Source organism: Vicugna pacos, chromosome 16, assembly GCF_048564905.1.
Source record: "Vicugna pacos chromosome 16, VicPac4, whole genome shotgun sequence".
Taxonomy (NCBI): Eukaryota; Metazoa; Chordata; class Mammalia; order Artiodactyla; family Camelidae; genus Vicugna; species Vicugna pacos.
The window spans coordinates 60,534,026-60,548,976 of record NC_133002.1 but is presented as its reverse complement, the minus strand read 5'-3'; the positions used below and the strand labels follow the sequence as shown (position 1 = coordinate 60,548,976).

General features: G+C 62.3%; 1 protein-coding gene and 1 long non-coding RNA gene across 4 annotated transcripts in view; one reads left to right on the top strand and one right to left on the bottom strand.

Annotated features, from left to right (window-relative positions):
* Positions 1-14,951, top strand: part of RBFOX3 (RNA binding fox-1 homolog 3) — a 78,949-nt gene that overhangs the window by 33,929 nt on the left and 30,069 nt on the right. The gene's annotated exons all lie outside the window — the stretch shown is intronic.
* LOC140686358 (uncharacterized) lies at positions 8,125-12,608 on the bottom strand. The gene is made up of 5 exons (XR_012060110.1): positions 12,455-12,608; positions 12,193-12,301; positions 9,378-9,429; positions 9,106-9,289; positions 8,125-8,986 (listed from the first exon to the last, which is right to left on the bottom strand). It is a non-coding gene; the product is annotated as an uncharacterized lncRNA (long non-coding RNA).

Genomic DNA, 14,951 nt, shown 5'->3' with positions numbered 1-14,951 from the left:
CTGGCGCTCGTGGCCAAGGGAGTGGACCTGGGGACCACAGTGATGTGCTGGCGGGCGGGAGCGGGGAGAGCCGTCTACTGCCCCCAGGCTGGCAGGAGGCTTGCCGGCTGCCCTGCAAACCCCTGGGAACCGGAGGGCTCTGCTTGGAAGCAGGTAGCCCCGTCAGGTCTCACAGGGGCGTGGACGTGGGGCCAGAACGACTCAGAGAAGGGGAGAGTCGGGTGTGAGCCTGAACCTAAAGCAGACTGGGGCAAAGATGATGGATCCTGAGTTCAAGTCCACACCTGCGACTGACAGCTGCATCACTGGTGTCCCCCGATGTGGTTTGACGTGACTTTGAGACGGGGGACCAACTCACCGGATGCCTTGCCTGTGGGGTCATGGAGCTGTTCTGTGCCAGCCTGGATCCCTGTGCGGGGGCCCAGGTGCTGAATGAGAACAGTGCTTCCCCGCTGGCTGCTTGTGCCCCTGGGGGACGTTTGTCGATGTCTGGGGAAGAGTTCAGATAGCCACCCTTGAGGAGCTGCTGGCCTCTAGTGGGTGGGGCAGGGGATGCTGTTCAACCTGCCTTGGTGCCCAGGACGCCCCCCACACAGAGAAGGACGGGCCCCACGTGTCAGTAGTCACTGGGCCAAAGTGACAGGTGGTGGCCAGGCCTCAGCTGCCAGGGCCCAGGTGGGCTCTCCCAAACCAGACTGCCCAAGAGAAACGGGGGGCAGGGGGGTGCAGACAGAGCGTGTCCAGCCTCCACACCATGAGCGCCCAGTACCAAGCCGGCCCTCGCAGGCCCCAAGGAGGCAAGGCTCTCCCCAGCAGGAGCGGTGGGTGCTGCTTGCCGGAGGCGGGGAAGCTAGGGGCCGGCTCCAGAGAGCACCAGCGAGCCAGTGCCCATGAGGCCACCTCCGGCCATTATCCAGGCCAGTGCTTCTCAAACTCAGTTGCACGTTCAGATCCCCTAGGGCAGCTCTAAAAATCCCCTGTGCCAGGGCCTCACCCCAGACCAGTGACATCAGACCCCCTGGGGCTGGGACACAGGCACTGGTATTTTTTAAAACTTCTGCGGTGATTTCACTGTGCGGCCACATTTGAGAATCCCCAGCAGGCAGACAGACGGCTGCAAGCTTGTTTGGGGTGCAGACGCTCGGGCCTGCCCCCCGCTGCTGGGTCAGAATCCCAGCCCCCACCAGGAGAGGGGGTGACACATCGGAGGTGAGACGCACGGCCTCCGGGCGGAGGCCCCACCTGAGCTCAGAGACCAGCCGTCATCGGCAGCTGTGTCCCCAGCTCGTGCTCTGAGCTCCCGAGCAGCTTTCCTCGGAGATCTGTGTTTCCTGACTTTCCTGGGACAGGCAGCACTTAGCGGCCCCGGGCTGTGGGTCAGGGAGGTTGTGCTGAGAGCCCCGAGGGCTTGTGGTAGGGTCGCCTGGTCTCGGCAGGAGCCAGCCGAGGGGGAGAGCACAGGTGGGCTCGCCTCCTCCTGCCTGGGAGCCTGGGAACAGCTCCGAGGTGGGCGCACAGTGGCTCTCCTGCTGGCTCGGAGGGCCTGGCCTGGACGAGAGGCCGGGGGAGGGCAAGCCTGCGTCCGCCTGCCTGCCCAGCCCGGCTCTCCTCCCTCACCCAGCGGCTCCTGTGCAGGGCCTTGTCGCTTAGATTTGTCCTTCTCTACAGGGAGTGTCATGGGAAGAACTCGCCACAGGGAGCCTGCCATCTTTCCCCAGGTGTGGGCCAGGCAGGCCGCACACGCATCTCAGGGGTGCCTTGAGGTCCGGCCTCTCCTCGTGGACCGTCCTTGAGTGGAAGGACGAGGCAGGGGACAGGCGGGGGCTGTGGATCTGTCCAGGCTATGGGTCTGTCCAGGTTGTAAACAGGGACAGGAGTGCCCCGCAGTGACTCGGGGGCCCCGGTGGGGATCCTCGTAGACTAAGAAAGGAGAGAGGGTCTTCGTAACTTAGTGCTTCCTGCAGGAGAGCTCAGGGGCCCACTGCCTTCCGGCCATAAACATGCCTGGCCCTTGGGTGCAAAGCTGACCTTGGCTTCCAGAGTAGGGGGCTTATGCTGGAGGAAGGCTGCCCCCCATTTCCTGTCCCTGGTGAGCCCCACACATGGTTTTAAGTAGGCTGATGGGCTGAGGGTCACCTGTGGGCCGGCACAGAGGTGTCCCTGGTGGGAGGGAACTCTGGCTCTGGCAGCTGGGCCGAGCCTGGGTCTGCGAACCACTCCACGTGGTCCGGGTGGCGGCATGCTTGGGAGAAGACCACCATGCTGTGGCTCAGGCCCACCCAGGAGTGTGGGGGCCTCGAGAAATGGATGAAAACATCTGAGGCAAAGAGGGTGTAGAGCAGGGGTCACTCGGGGAGGGCAGGGAGACGCCTGAGACCCGGTTTATAGCCCCGGCCCAGGACAATGCAGTTAAAGGCCGCCATCCCGAGGTTGGGGAGGCCCTCTGGGAGGCCTGGGCAGGAAGGAGGCCAGAGAAGGCAGAGAAGAGGGTGAGCTCCCAGTACCCTGACCCAGCAAAGGTCAGCGCTGGTCCCCTCCCTCGGGGGTGGGACTCCCCAAGATGCAGGCACGGGGACCCACCTCGCTGGGGCTCGAGTCCGTCTCAGACCCAGCCAGCTCCCCTACAAGAGAAACGTGAAAGGAGCTCGCCCCTCGTACGTCAGACGGCGCTCGGAGCCACACTGGGGGGCGCAGGCAGAGGCGCCGAGACGGAGACCTTGGCTCCAGGTCCCCCTTCCCTGGCCCCCGCTCCGGGTTCCTCACCTTGTCTTCTTGTCCTGAGTCCCGGAACAGGGGTGCAGGGGTGCAGGGGAGGGGGCCTGCAGGGTCAGGGGAGGGAGCAGCACTCCCTGGGACCCTCCTGACCCCCACCCTGGGACTTGCCCCTTCGTGAGGATCTGGAGGCAGAGCAGACCCCCCACTTTGTGAAACCCCCAGGCTGGGGCTAGAAGCAGCAGCTCTTGGCCTGTGCAGAAGGCCCCAGGCATCCCCCCGCCCACCACTGGCCAGTCTGCTCAGAGAAGGGCTGCTCCACCAGCCCCCGCCCCTTCCCTACCCCGCACAAGCCTCAGAGGGGTGGTCTCAGCCACCTTGCCCTCAGAAGCCCACGGGCTGAGTCCAGTCGGTTGCTAACCCCAGTAGGGGGTGAGCCACTGGCCTGGTCAGTCTTGCTGGGGTCAGTAAAGTGGGGAGGGGGCATCCACAGAGAAGGGGCAGCTTAGGATGGAAATTCCATTAGTGCTCAGCCATGGGCAACAGGGCCTGTTCAAAGAATACATTCAATTAAAAATTGATTTTTCAGTTTAATCTCAATCATAACGCACCTCATTCAGACCCCTTCCACCTCTCCGGACAGCCCAGCCCAGCCCTGCAGGCCCCCGGCTGTGGGGATGATATAGTGAGGGGCCGGGGGCGGGGGCATCCCTCACCGAGTTGGGAATAATTACAAATGAGGCGCACAGGGGGTTTTGTTAAATGGAAGTGTCACGGTGGTAAATCGTATTTTTATTCACTGCGAGGTGGTGTTTTCAGGGTGGCTCCAGTTAAAAGCTGCAATATTTAATTTCCCTTGATCCAGACGGTATTTCAAAAGCATCACAAAATGAAAACAGCTCCAACTTTCTCCCTCCCTTGCTTCCCACAAACTCAAAGACGCAGGCAAGGGCCTCGCACCCGGGCCCGCAAGGCCAGCTCCCTTCTTGGGGGTCTCCCTCCCCACGCACGCGTCTCTCTCTCTCCTCCTCTGAGGTCAGGTAAGGGAGGCCAGGCTGGTTCTCCAAAGGTCCCCAGGGAGTCCGGGCAGTGGAACTGTTAAAAATACACTCATTTTCATCAGCATTACTCAGTTTGGAGCACTTACTGGACACGGCTCTGTGTGTCCGCTTACCTGCACGAACACCTCCAGCATCATTCAGCCTCCCAGGTGGGCGTGCTCTCATACCTGCCTCGGCAAAGTGAGGGACTTGCCGAGGGACCCTCAGCTACTCAGCACTGGAGCTCAGGCGTGCTTGACCGGGGTGCGTGGCTGCAGTTCTGCTGTATTTGGACCTCAGAATGCCCAGCCCCATCTTCCTCGCCTCCTGACCCTCACCTGCTGATTTGCTGTGTGACCTCAGGCCCCATATTCATTCTCTCTGAGACACTGTTAAAAAAGGTAAGTCCAACCCCGGCTGCTTGTGATATAACTGCTAGTTCAGAATCGGATGCCCAGGAGACACCCCTGGGCTCCCCAGGTGTCCGCAGCCGCCTCCGCCCTGCCCTCCAGGTAACTTCCAGCAGCAGGTGGAGCTCCTGGCTGGCCGGGAACACGGTTTCCTACACCTAAGCATTCACTGGGGGTTTTTGTGGTGTTTTTGTTTTTTGGGTTTTTGTTGTTGTTGTTGTTTGGACTTTTTTCACTGATTCTAGTTATGCTAGGAGTAGATCCGTCCATTCGTCTTGCTTGTCACGGGAAGGACAGAGTGTCTTTTAACCTGTCTGGTCCCACCCCCGGCCTGCTTGGTCAGCGCCCTGGGAGCTTTCTCCCATCCTCTCTGGCCTGGCACCCTGTTTTTGCCTGTGTTCCCGGCTGCTTTGAGCCACCCTCCTGGGCCCCGGGGTTTGCCCTGCGCCCCCAGCACAGAGCTGTGTCCCCAGGGGGCCCTCAGGAGCTCACCATGTTGACGCAGCATCCAGGACCTGATCCTGGGAAGCCAGCCGCTTCCTTCGCTGCCTTGGTCCCTGCCCTTTAAAGGCCCTCCGTGCCCTCAGCTCCCGGCGGGAGGTGTGGAGGAGGGGCAGCCCCCAGCCCCACCTTCCCAGACGCCTGGGGTCTTTCCATCATTCAGCAAGGGCACTCAGCACTGCCTCTGCCAGCAGCGACCAGCTGTCCCTTTGAGGTGCCAGCCGCCTCTGACCCCCACCCAGCATGGTGTCTGGCTGTTTCCCAAAGACCTCGGCGTCTGGTAGACCTTGGGCAAACAAACAAACAAACAAAAGAATCCTGGGTTTGAGAAGTTTGGGAAATGACATTAAACACATCTCTTTCCTGTAGAACTTCTTGGGGTCTTTTCTAGAACTTTCCAGAGTTCCATAGCACACACACCTTGAAAAGTGCCGGTCCAGGGAAAACGGAGCCTTAACTCTCCATGCCTCTCTGAGCTGTAGGACCTCAGTCCGGTCCCTTTGAGCCAGGCTTTCCCCGTGTGCAAAACGAGGACTCTGACACTCCCAGCGCTGTCGTGAGCTTTGCAGCTAACCTAGGGGACAGAGCCAGCACGTGGCATGTGCCCAGCACACACTGGTCTGCGCTCCACCGCCGCTGGTCCACACGGTGTCCAGAGATGCAGGTGTGTGGCGGGCGCCACCTCGGCTTGGGCTCAGAGACTGGAGGCCGTGTCGCGTACCGGCTGCATGACCCCGGGCAAGTCCCGTAAAGTCCCCGAGCCTCGCTCTCCTCATCTGTGAAATGGAGACAACGGCAGCTGCCTCGCAGGTGTGGGGGGGGGGGCGCCTGCGAAGGGAGGGGCAAGTGGGCTTGAGGAGCCACCAGGGCTGGGGGGGCTTAGCTGCCCTCGGGGAAGCCAAGACGCTCTGGGGAGGCCCCAGGTGAGCAGCCTGGGAGGGACGCGGAACTCAGGGAGGGTGGGCGGGGCGCCAGGCGGAGCTGCGCTCGGAGCCCGCCCATCACTTGCCAGTAGGGGCTTATGAGACCTTTCCTTGCTTCTCTTGGCCTCAGTTTCCCCGCCGGTATTATGGGGATAACCACACCCACCTGGCCCGACGGGGATAGTGAGTCAGTGGGACATCCTCACCGGACACAGGCAGTGTGACTGTCCCTTCAGTGTCGTCACTGCCGACGCCCTGTCGTGCCCAGGCTGGGTCCTGGTGCTTGAAGGTCCTGCTTCTGCCTTTCGGGAGGGTCTGCCGCTCTGACCTGGGTGTCGGGGCCGAGGCCTGGCCCTAAAGGATTGTCCCATCCCGTCCCTCCCTCGTGGGAGTCAGGAGAGCAGCTCAACCCCCTCCCCCCACGGCTGCAGAGCAGGGACCCCAGACTGTGCAGCCTCGTGGGTAGAGTCCAGCGTCCTCGTCAGCAGCGGAAGATAAATGTTTTTAATTCAAGGAGCTTTTCATGAGCCAATGAGAGGAAGTAAATCAACCTTCCAGGCCCTGGAGCCCAGAGCTGGTGTCTGATCACAGCGGGGTGGGCAGCCATTGGGCCTGAGTGGCAGCCAAGCTGGGTCACTGGACAGTAGGCGGCCTGGGGACAGGGTCACCTGGTGTGCCAGCATCCCCGGCGAGCCCTCTTCTGTGGCGAGGGCAGGCGGGGTCTGCCCGCTTGGTGGTTTCCCGTGTTCTCCCGGCCTGGGCTGGCTCTGAGTGTCCGGGCCGCGTGTCCATGGGAGGCCTGAGCATGGACACTGGTATGAGCATCCCCGAGGCAGGACTGTGGTGGCACATGCTATGTGGGTGCATGGAGTACCTGGACACGGTGTGACATGGCGTGTGGATGTGCGTGAGCTCGGGAGTGAGTGTGCACGCTGTGTGACACATGGCACACAGGTGTGCTCAGTGTACCCGTGCACCGTCTGCACGTGAGGGCAGGGAGTGGGCCTTGCACACACTCTGCCCTGTGCACCACTGGGTGCCCGGGCGTTGGGACCCGGGTGTGTGCTGGGCATGCGTGTGCCCGACTGTGGCGGGGGTGCCAGGGCCGCGCCCCCGTCTGGGTGCGCAGGCACGCATGTGCACATGGCTTCTGGAGAAGAAATGTTTAAAAATGGAGTTGTCAGCCCCGAGTTGACAGGCGCCATCAGCAAAGTGCAGCGTCGGCAGGAACGGCCGCGGCGCCCTCAATTACCCGGGAGGAAATGGCCCCGCTTTGTGCTGAGGAGGCAGAGTGTGACTGGAATAAAGCAAGTGGAGCAGACCCAAAAACTTCATTAATTAAAGAAACTCATTAATGAGGGACATTTAATCAGCTGAAGATTAGATCCACGCTTGCCTCTTCCAGGAGCCAGGCGCCGAACGGGGGACGGAGCCGGCCTGCCTCCTCCGCCCGCCCGCGGGCCAGGCCCGGCGCCAGGGCCCCAGGGAGACGAGGTGCTCCCGGGCCAGCTGTGCGCACGGCCGCGCGGAGGCCTGTTCGGGTGACCGGGTGGTGCAAGGGGCATCTGGGTCAAAGGTGCTCGACTGAGGCTGGTCTTGTCCCTGCCTGGGGACGTGCGGCCGTGTCGGGAGACAGCGGTGGGGGCATGGCTGGATCAAGCAGGTGGAGCCCAGGGATGCTGCCAAGCCCCCTGCAGTGCACAGGATGGCCCTTCTTGCCGAGGCCGAGACACCTGCTCCAGGCTGTATGTGTAAACACACATGAGGGACGGCGTGAGCGCATGGCGTGTGTGTGTGTGGGCGAGCGCGAGTGTATGTGCACAAGAACTGTCGTGTAAGCTGAGAGAACACGTATGTGAATGCGGGCATATGTCAGGGTGAGCCCCTGGGGGCTGAGAGCCGGACATTCAGACCAGAACGTGCAGCATCTCTAAATGAAGGGAGGCTGGGTCCCCGTGAGACCTGGAGGAGGCTGGACAGGTGAGCTCAGGGGCCTGTGGCTGCGTGTGCGTCACCCAGACCACTCAGTGCCCTGGGCCCCTGGGCAGGCCCTGCTTTTAAAGTGTGTTTAGAGAATTGTCCATTCGGGGTTTAAGGCTCTGAGAGGACGGCCCCCACCTGGGACAGGCTGTTTGAGGGCACACACGACGGGTGGGCCACCTCCCCACATTCGCGGTCCTGACTGCATGGCCCGGGGAGTTCCACCGCGCTGCCCAGCACCTTCCCCGCCTCCCCCTGCCCGGGCAGCGCTAGGCCTGGCTGCCCCAGTGGACAGAGCTTGGCTGAGAGGTGGAGGCCTGGCTGCCTGGAAAGTTCAGTCACAGTGGTGCAGGGTGGGGTCTCCTCAGTGCCGGGGAGCACCCTTCCAGCGAGGCCTGTAACAGGGGCCCAGCCCTCTGCCTGGACTCCCCCGTTGGAAGCACTATTCCTGCTGTGATGAGGGGCCTTCTGAATGAATCCGTGATTCTCCACCCAGATCCCCCGGCGGGTGTTTGACTGTGGGACACACTATGTAATCTTTGTTGCCAGGAAATTTACTTTCCTAATTAAATTTTGTGAATTTTCATATGAGTCTGCCCTTCCAGGGCTCACAGCAACTAGGAGAAAGGCGCGGTGGGAGGGAGGAGGGGACATCTGGGACCTGAGGCTGCGGCGGGCAGACCTTGGGCTGCACCCAAGGGTGGGTCCTGCCCCCACCCGGCTCTCTCACCACCCCTACCCACCTCACGTTCTGGGCACCCTGCTTAATATCCTGTTCCACTTGCCAAATGAAGACCACGGGCCATTAATAATGCTATTCCTTACTGAGTACGCAGGAAACAGATACGAGTTTGCCGCTGTGGATGCAGCGGGCTCGTCCTGCGGCTGCAGAGGTAGCTGTCCCAGACCCCCGGGGGAGGGCGGCCCTCAGGCTGCTCTCTAATATTCGTGGTTGGGATGGCTGGGTTCTCCATGGTGCCTTTCCTTCTGGGGTCCCCTTGACAGCTGCCTGTAGCTCTGTCCTCACAAGGCCCTGGAAGGAAACTTCCTCTCTGTCCCACTGGGTAGGAGCCTGGTGTCCACCATCCACTCTCGCAGGTCCATGAAGATGCCACATGTGCTCGCCGACTTGTAATTCACAGCAGCATCTCATTGAGCCTCGCGGAAGGATGGAGGAGGGACTAAGCAAAATAGAGATCGTGGGGAGTGGGAATAGCCAGGAAGGCTTCCCAGAGGAGGTGTTTGAGCACTTCCAGCCAGGGGTAGGGTTGGAGGAGGGAGGAGGCCTGGATCACAGATGAGAATCTCTGCACAAAGCCTGTCCATGAGCACAGCGCTGGGGCGGTGTTTTTCACGCTGGTATCTCCAGACACAGGAGGCGCTCAGCAAACTCCGGAGGTGCTTAGCAAACAGTTGTTGACTGTTGATGAGTAGGGCAGTGAAGGTACAAATTGAGTGGGAGGCATGTGGGCACTGCAGGGAGCTGGCAGGTGAGTCAGGGACCCTCCCCTCATCTCCTCCCCCTCCCTACATGCTTACCCGACATCGTCCTCTGGCTGCTCCCACCAGCCTCGCCCTCGGTAGCCTAGGGGCCTCTCAGAGCCTTTGCTCCCCGGCCCCACAGAGCGAGGGACAGACGGCTCAGCCACCCATGCTTCACGCTGGTCCAGCCCTGGGCTCCCGTGGGCAGGGACACGAGGCCACTGTGAGCGCCTCCTCCTCCCTGAAGCAGACGGGCTCTGAGGGTGGGAAGAAGGCCTCGGGCTGCCCATCCCCCGAGCGCCCCCCAGCCCGCCTGGCCCCATCCCCACCTGCACGGCCTCAGGCGAGGTGCTCGGCCCCCAGGAGCCTCACTGCAGTCGCCTGTGAGAGGGAGAGGCGGGTGGTGGGCTCGTCCCTGGTCACGACGCCTCCGAGCGGCTGGCACTCGCCTCCCGGCCCTTGTTTCTCTCACTTTGCGGCTGGTCTGGTCCCAAGAGGGTCCCCAGCTTTTCCAGGCACCTCCCTGGCCTCTTGGAGCGGAGGGTGTCTGCTCGCAGCGCTCCCGACTGTCCTCGTCCCAGAGGGAGCTCGTCCCAGAGGGAGGCCAGTGAGCAGCCGGCGAAAGACGCTTGGGGGGCTTTCCCACCGCGTGGGGGCAACTGGGCAGCCCCCTCCCTCCCCGACCCCAGTGCTCTGGTGGGGAGCAGGGAGAGGAGGGTGTGGCCTCGAGGCGCTGGGCCCATCAGGTGGCAGGCCTCGCCCCACCCCCAGTTCTGCCCCCACTGGCTCCCACCTCCCTGGACAGGCGCCCTTCTCTGTTAACCACGGCCTGCCTGTCCCCAGAGGCGAGCAGCCCAGGCCTGGTGCTGGTTCTTCATGACAGCTGCACACGCGTGTGGACACACATGCACACAGAGCTACAGATCCGGGCGGGACAGCACCCAGGGGATTCATGAAATGGGGTGAGGACCACCACTCATCAGGGGGCAGCGACCGGCCCCGGTTCACCCAGCTCCCCTGCTGACCCCGACCTCCTGCCCTCCTGCAGAGACCCCACCTGGGCTCGGTGCCAGTGGCTGACCGCAGCCCCCGAGGTCCCTGCCTGGCTCAGCAGTCTCGAGCTCAGCAGGGACCCCAGGAGCTGGGACCTGCTGGTGGTCTTGATTGGCAGCACCCCCCACCCCAGCCCTGCCTTCCTGGGCCCATCCAGCAGACGCTTGGCTGCCGGCTCCTGGCTGATCTCCCCAGGCAGGACAAAGAGCAGGGTGGAGGTGAAGCTGATGGGAGAGGGGGATTTATGGGGCCACGTTATTTATGATTTGTATGCAGGGAGCTTGGAGGGAATTACGGCTTAATCGCAAAAAAACCCATCCCCTCCCCGGGGCTTTCAGCTGAGATCTGGGCCCGACTTGACGCAGGAAGGAGCTGAGTCTGGGCTGAGAGACCAGCGGCAGGCTCCGGCGGGTGGCGGGGCTCCATTCTGGGGGGGTGGGGGTGCCATCTCTCAGTCAGTAGAGCGGGAAGGCCCCTGGGGTCCACCGGGCCAAAGGTTCCTACGGTTTCTTGTGCCTTGAACCCCCTTAGCATCTGATGGGGCCCATGGACCCCTCCTCAGAAAATGGCCTTAGCTGCATATAACGCGTTGGAGTACAAAAGAAACAGTTCTATTGAAGTTAACTTATTGAAAGAGAGAGACATGTAAAATCGTCACCTGGGGCACCTTCACAAATGTGTGAAAGCACGAGGCCCTGGGTCCCGTCTGCTCACACCCTGGTTTTGGAGTTGGGAGGGGTATGAACTGGGTGAGGAGTGGGGGTGCGCCTCCGCGCGGTGGGACGGACTGTGCTTTCTGTTGGTGACGGGGCCTCGGGTGGTGCTCACCGCGGCCTGGGTTTGCAGCCACGTTCGTGGCGCCAGCATCTCAGCTGGAGGACAGTAAGATGGGGATGTAGGGCGCTTTTTGGTCCAAGACCACAGGTGCCCTGAGCTCTTTGCCCACGTCGCACACATTGCACGCACAGAGCACAACCGCGTCGCGGCGCAGGCGCTGAGCCAATTCCGTGCATCTCGTGCTGGAGCCACGCGGCTCTGGGCCAGCACTTCAAGGTGCAGGTGCAGAAACAGGCCGCGGGCAGGGAGACTCGAGTGCGGCAGGGGTCCGCCTACCACCAAACCTGGGCAGAGGGCAGGGTGCCAAGGGCACCCTGTGGAGCCATGTCGGGAGACTGGCCCCGTGCTGGGGGCTCGGGGCGGGGGGGACCCAGGCTCATGCCCTGCATGTGCTCCCTGTGAAGAGCAGGGCCCCACGATCAAGGCCTGCCCTTTGCCAGGGTGACCTAGCCCCCCGCCCATCCTGCCCCTGGCCCCCGCCATCCTGTGACCCCCGGCAGCCGCCAATCAGAAGGGGCGTGAGGCCCTGCTGGGAAGATGTGGGTTTCTGGACCAGAGGTGAAGGAGACCTAAAGCCGGGGAGACCCAGGATTCTGGAGCGAAGGTTGCAGGGGCAGTGGGAAGCCAGCCCGGGCCCGCCCCTCACTGCAACTGTAATGGCAGGAGGGTCACAGTGTCAGACTATAAACTTGCCCTGCTCACCTCCAGGGGCCCTGCCTGGATCTCCCCAAAGTCCCTCTAGGTCTGGGGGGCAGGAGAGACACAGTGTACCCCGCGCCGTCTGGTGTATCAGGTCAGCCTGGGTACCAGGCCCCCACGGAGGAGGCGGGAGGGGGGCCCGAGAGCCAGCGGCGGCAGAACACTTGACCCCGCGGTTCCTGACAGAAGTACCCTGGGGTGTGACGAGCCACCGACAGCCCTTATTAATAAAAGATATGAAACGGGCTGCCAGGGGACAGAGTGGATTGGATGGGGCAGGAGGAGCCGTCACTCAGGTGGGTTCTCGCGCTGGGCCTGGGAGCCTCTGTGCCTCCCTCTCAGCAAGCAGCCCGCTCCGCTGCCTTTCGTGGGGCAGCCCTGCCCCATCCTCCCCCAAGCCCCCTTCGTGCCTACCTTCCCCGTCCTCTGGTTGCCTGGAGGAGGTAGGTGAATTGGAGCCTGGCGGGGTCGGCACCCCCACTCCAGCCCCAGATCGTGCACAACCCTCCCAGCTCTGTACTGGTAACTTGAAATCGGTGGAGTGGGGTTACTTACGCCACGGAAATCTGCAGCTGCCGCAAAGCTGGGCTTTTCCCCACAGACCCCGCCCTCCCGCCACGGCAGGGAGAGGAGAGGGTGCCCAGGTCAGCCTGTTCTCTGAACCCTGGAGGAGATGTGGGCACGTAGGTTAGAAGGAATTCTGTGAAGCCGCCGGCACAGCCTGCTCAGCAGAGCCCTGGGGACCTGGGGAAGGGAGGTGAGGGTGTTCGGCTGCTGCTGCCCACCCCCCCCCAGGCATTTGGACAGGAGTCCATACCTGCCAGGCAGCGTCCACTGATTCCAGGGTCAGACAGCCCTGGGTTCACATCCCAGGTCGGCCACGTCCCAGCCGTGTGCCCATGGGCCAGGGACTTCCGGTCCCGAGCTTCTCTCCTTGCGCAGAGGGTGCTGGTTCTCGGGTTGTTTGACGATTACGTGAACAAACGCCTTTTTGTTGCTCAACACGGTGGTAGGCTTTTGAAAGCTCTCAGCCAAGGGCTGTCACTACTGCAGGCTATACACCTGGGGGGCTGTGTCAGGCGCTGGGGACCTTGCCCTTGGTGGGTGCGGGGTTCATGTTCTGAGCTCCACCCTCCACTGCTGAGGTTCCCGAATGTTCAGGTGGGCTCAGGTGCTAAGGCAGTGACCTGCGCCGGGTGGCAGCCCCGCCCTGCCCTGAGGCATTTGCACCAGCAGCCCTGCTTGCAAAGACCACGCTCCAAAGTCTCTGCCTTAAAATGCTGGCCTGCAGGGACCTGCCCGCCCTGCCCGCCCCTGGGAGGACGTCTTGAAGAACTCTTGGAAGGAAGACATGAGACTCCAGGAGGGGGAGATCTCTGCCGTGCATCCTTCTGGGGTGGCGGGCTGGAAGCGGGCAGGAAGGATCTCAAAAGGAGGCCTCCGGGACTCACCCTCCACTGGGGAGGACCTGGCCTTCCCCCGCTGTTGGTTGGCCACTTAGGAAATTCGAATGTTAGCCTGAGCTGAACACAGCGGGAAGATTAAGTGGCTGTCCCACAGAAGTCACGTCCCGCAATTCAGATTTAGCTGATGCTCTTGGGGCCTCCCCCAGGTGTCTGGTCCTGCGGCAGGGCTCTGCTGGCCAGTGCACCCCAGACACCTAGAGCCTGGGCCTGGTGGGTGCCCAGTGCTTATTCATCGAGTGGGCTCACAAACACCACTGCTGTCACCCCTGCTAGCAAACACAAGAACACCAGCCCTGCCTGGCAGAGCGGCTCCCAGAGGGAAGCGGCGTCCACGACAGCAGCAGCCATGCATCACTGGACTCTCTCCAGCAGGGCGGGCGGGGCGCTGGTGGGAGCACAGAGATGAGAGTCACTTTGCCTGGCCGGGTCGGGTGTCACCTGCGGTCACCCCCGTCTGAGACTCGGGGATTGAAGGAGTCTCGGATTTGCCCGGGATGCAGACTCCCTGGCCTTCAGAGATTTGGGCCACAGCCTCCCACATGCATGCCTTGGGATTGGGAGGGCAGGACCACCTTGCTTTCAGCTGGAAGTCAGAGACATGAGATCCCCTGGCTCAGCCGTCACTGGGGAACTTGAACCCACGTGTCCTGCCTGCGGACAGTCAGCCCCCAGGCCGGCTGCCTCCCCTTCCGAAAGTGATGCGCACAGAACGGGGGAGGCGGAGGACAGATCAGGGATGCTCACAGGGGCCTCTCTGGACTGGCATCTTCTGGAAACTGACCCTCCTGTTCTGCTGGCCCAGTGAACTGTCATACGCCACATGAAGGCTCTGGCCTGGCCCCTGCTCCGGGCTTAGGAATTTGACATCTATCCCTCTGTCCTGATTCCATCCATGGGAGCATGTGCGGTGACGTCCAGGACCCAGCCCCGGGCCCTGTGTGAGGTCCTCTGTGTGAGGACCGTATCCATGCCACGAGCATAGTGCATGCCGGCAGGAAGAGGAGTGCCTCAGACCCTGGGGGCAGCTTTTCTGCTAACTCCCTGGCCCCCTCTGTGAAATGCAGCTCGTGAGACCTGCCTCGGCCGAGTTTGCAGGGGCCCGAGGGCAGGCCCTGCTGGCACGGCACGGCGCAAATGCCCTGTTCACCTCCTGTGTGTCCCTGTGCCAGGCAGAGGAGGCTCGACAGATGCTGGCGATTTGGGTAAAGATCGGTGCCGGGGGTGTGGCTGTGAGGGTGGCCGTCTGCTCCCCTCTCAGGGCAGGGGAGCCTTGTCAGGCAGGACAGCAGATCACCCTCCTGACTGTTTGGTCCTCGGGGCCCACGGTTCTGCCGTGCGCCCCTCCTCCGCCCTGTCTGGGAGCCAGCTTTGCCCAGAGGTGGTGGAGAAATGGCTGGATGCCCAGCCTTTGCCGCCAGCCTCCCTTCACTCTGCAGCCTGGCCCGTGGACCAGGGGCCTGCGGCGCCCTCCCTCTGGGGGCGAGGAGTCTGAGAGGCAATTAGCCTAATTGTTGTGGAGTGGCTGTGCGCAGGGGGGGGGCTCTGTCTTTCGCCACTTCCTCTCTTCCCTTCCCTTCCCTCCATCACTCTGATCGCAGAGCATCCTGCCAGCACATCTCACACACACACACACACACACACACACACACACACACACACACACACACACACACACACACACACACGGGACCCTCACCCCAGAAGATGGGAGTCGCTGGCCGTGAGACGCAGGAATTCAGGCAGCGAATTCAGGCGGGACACCCTCACAGCCACATCCACTGGGCTGGTGATGCGGGCAGAGACACTTGGAGGGTCTTAGCTCCAGATCTTGATGGGGGGAGGGTCCTC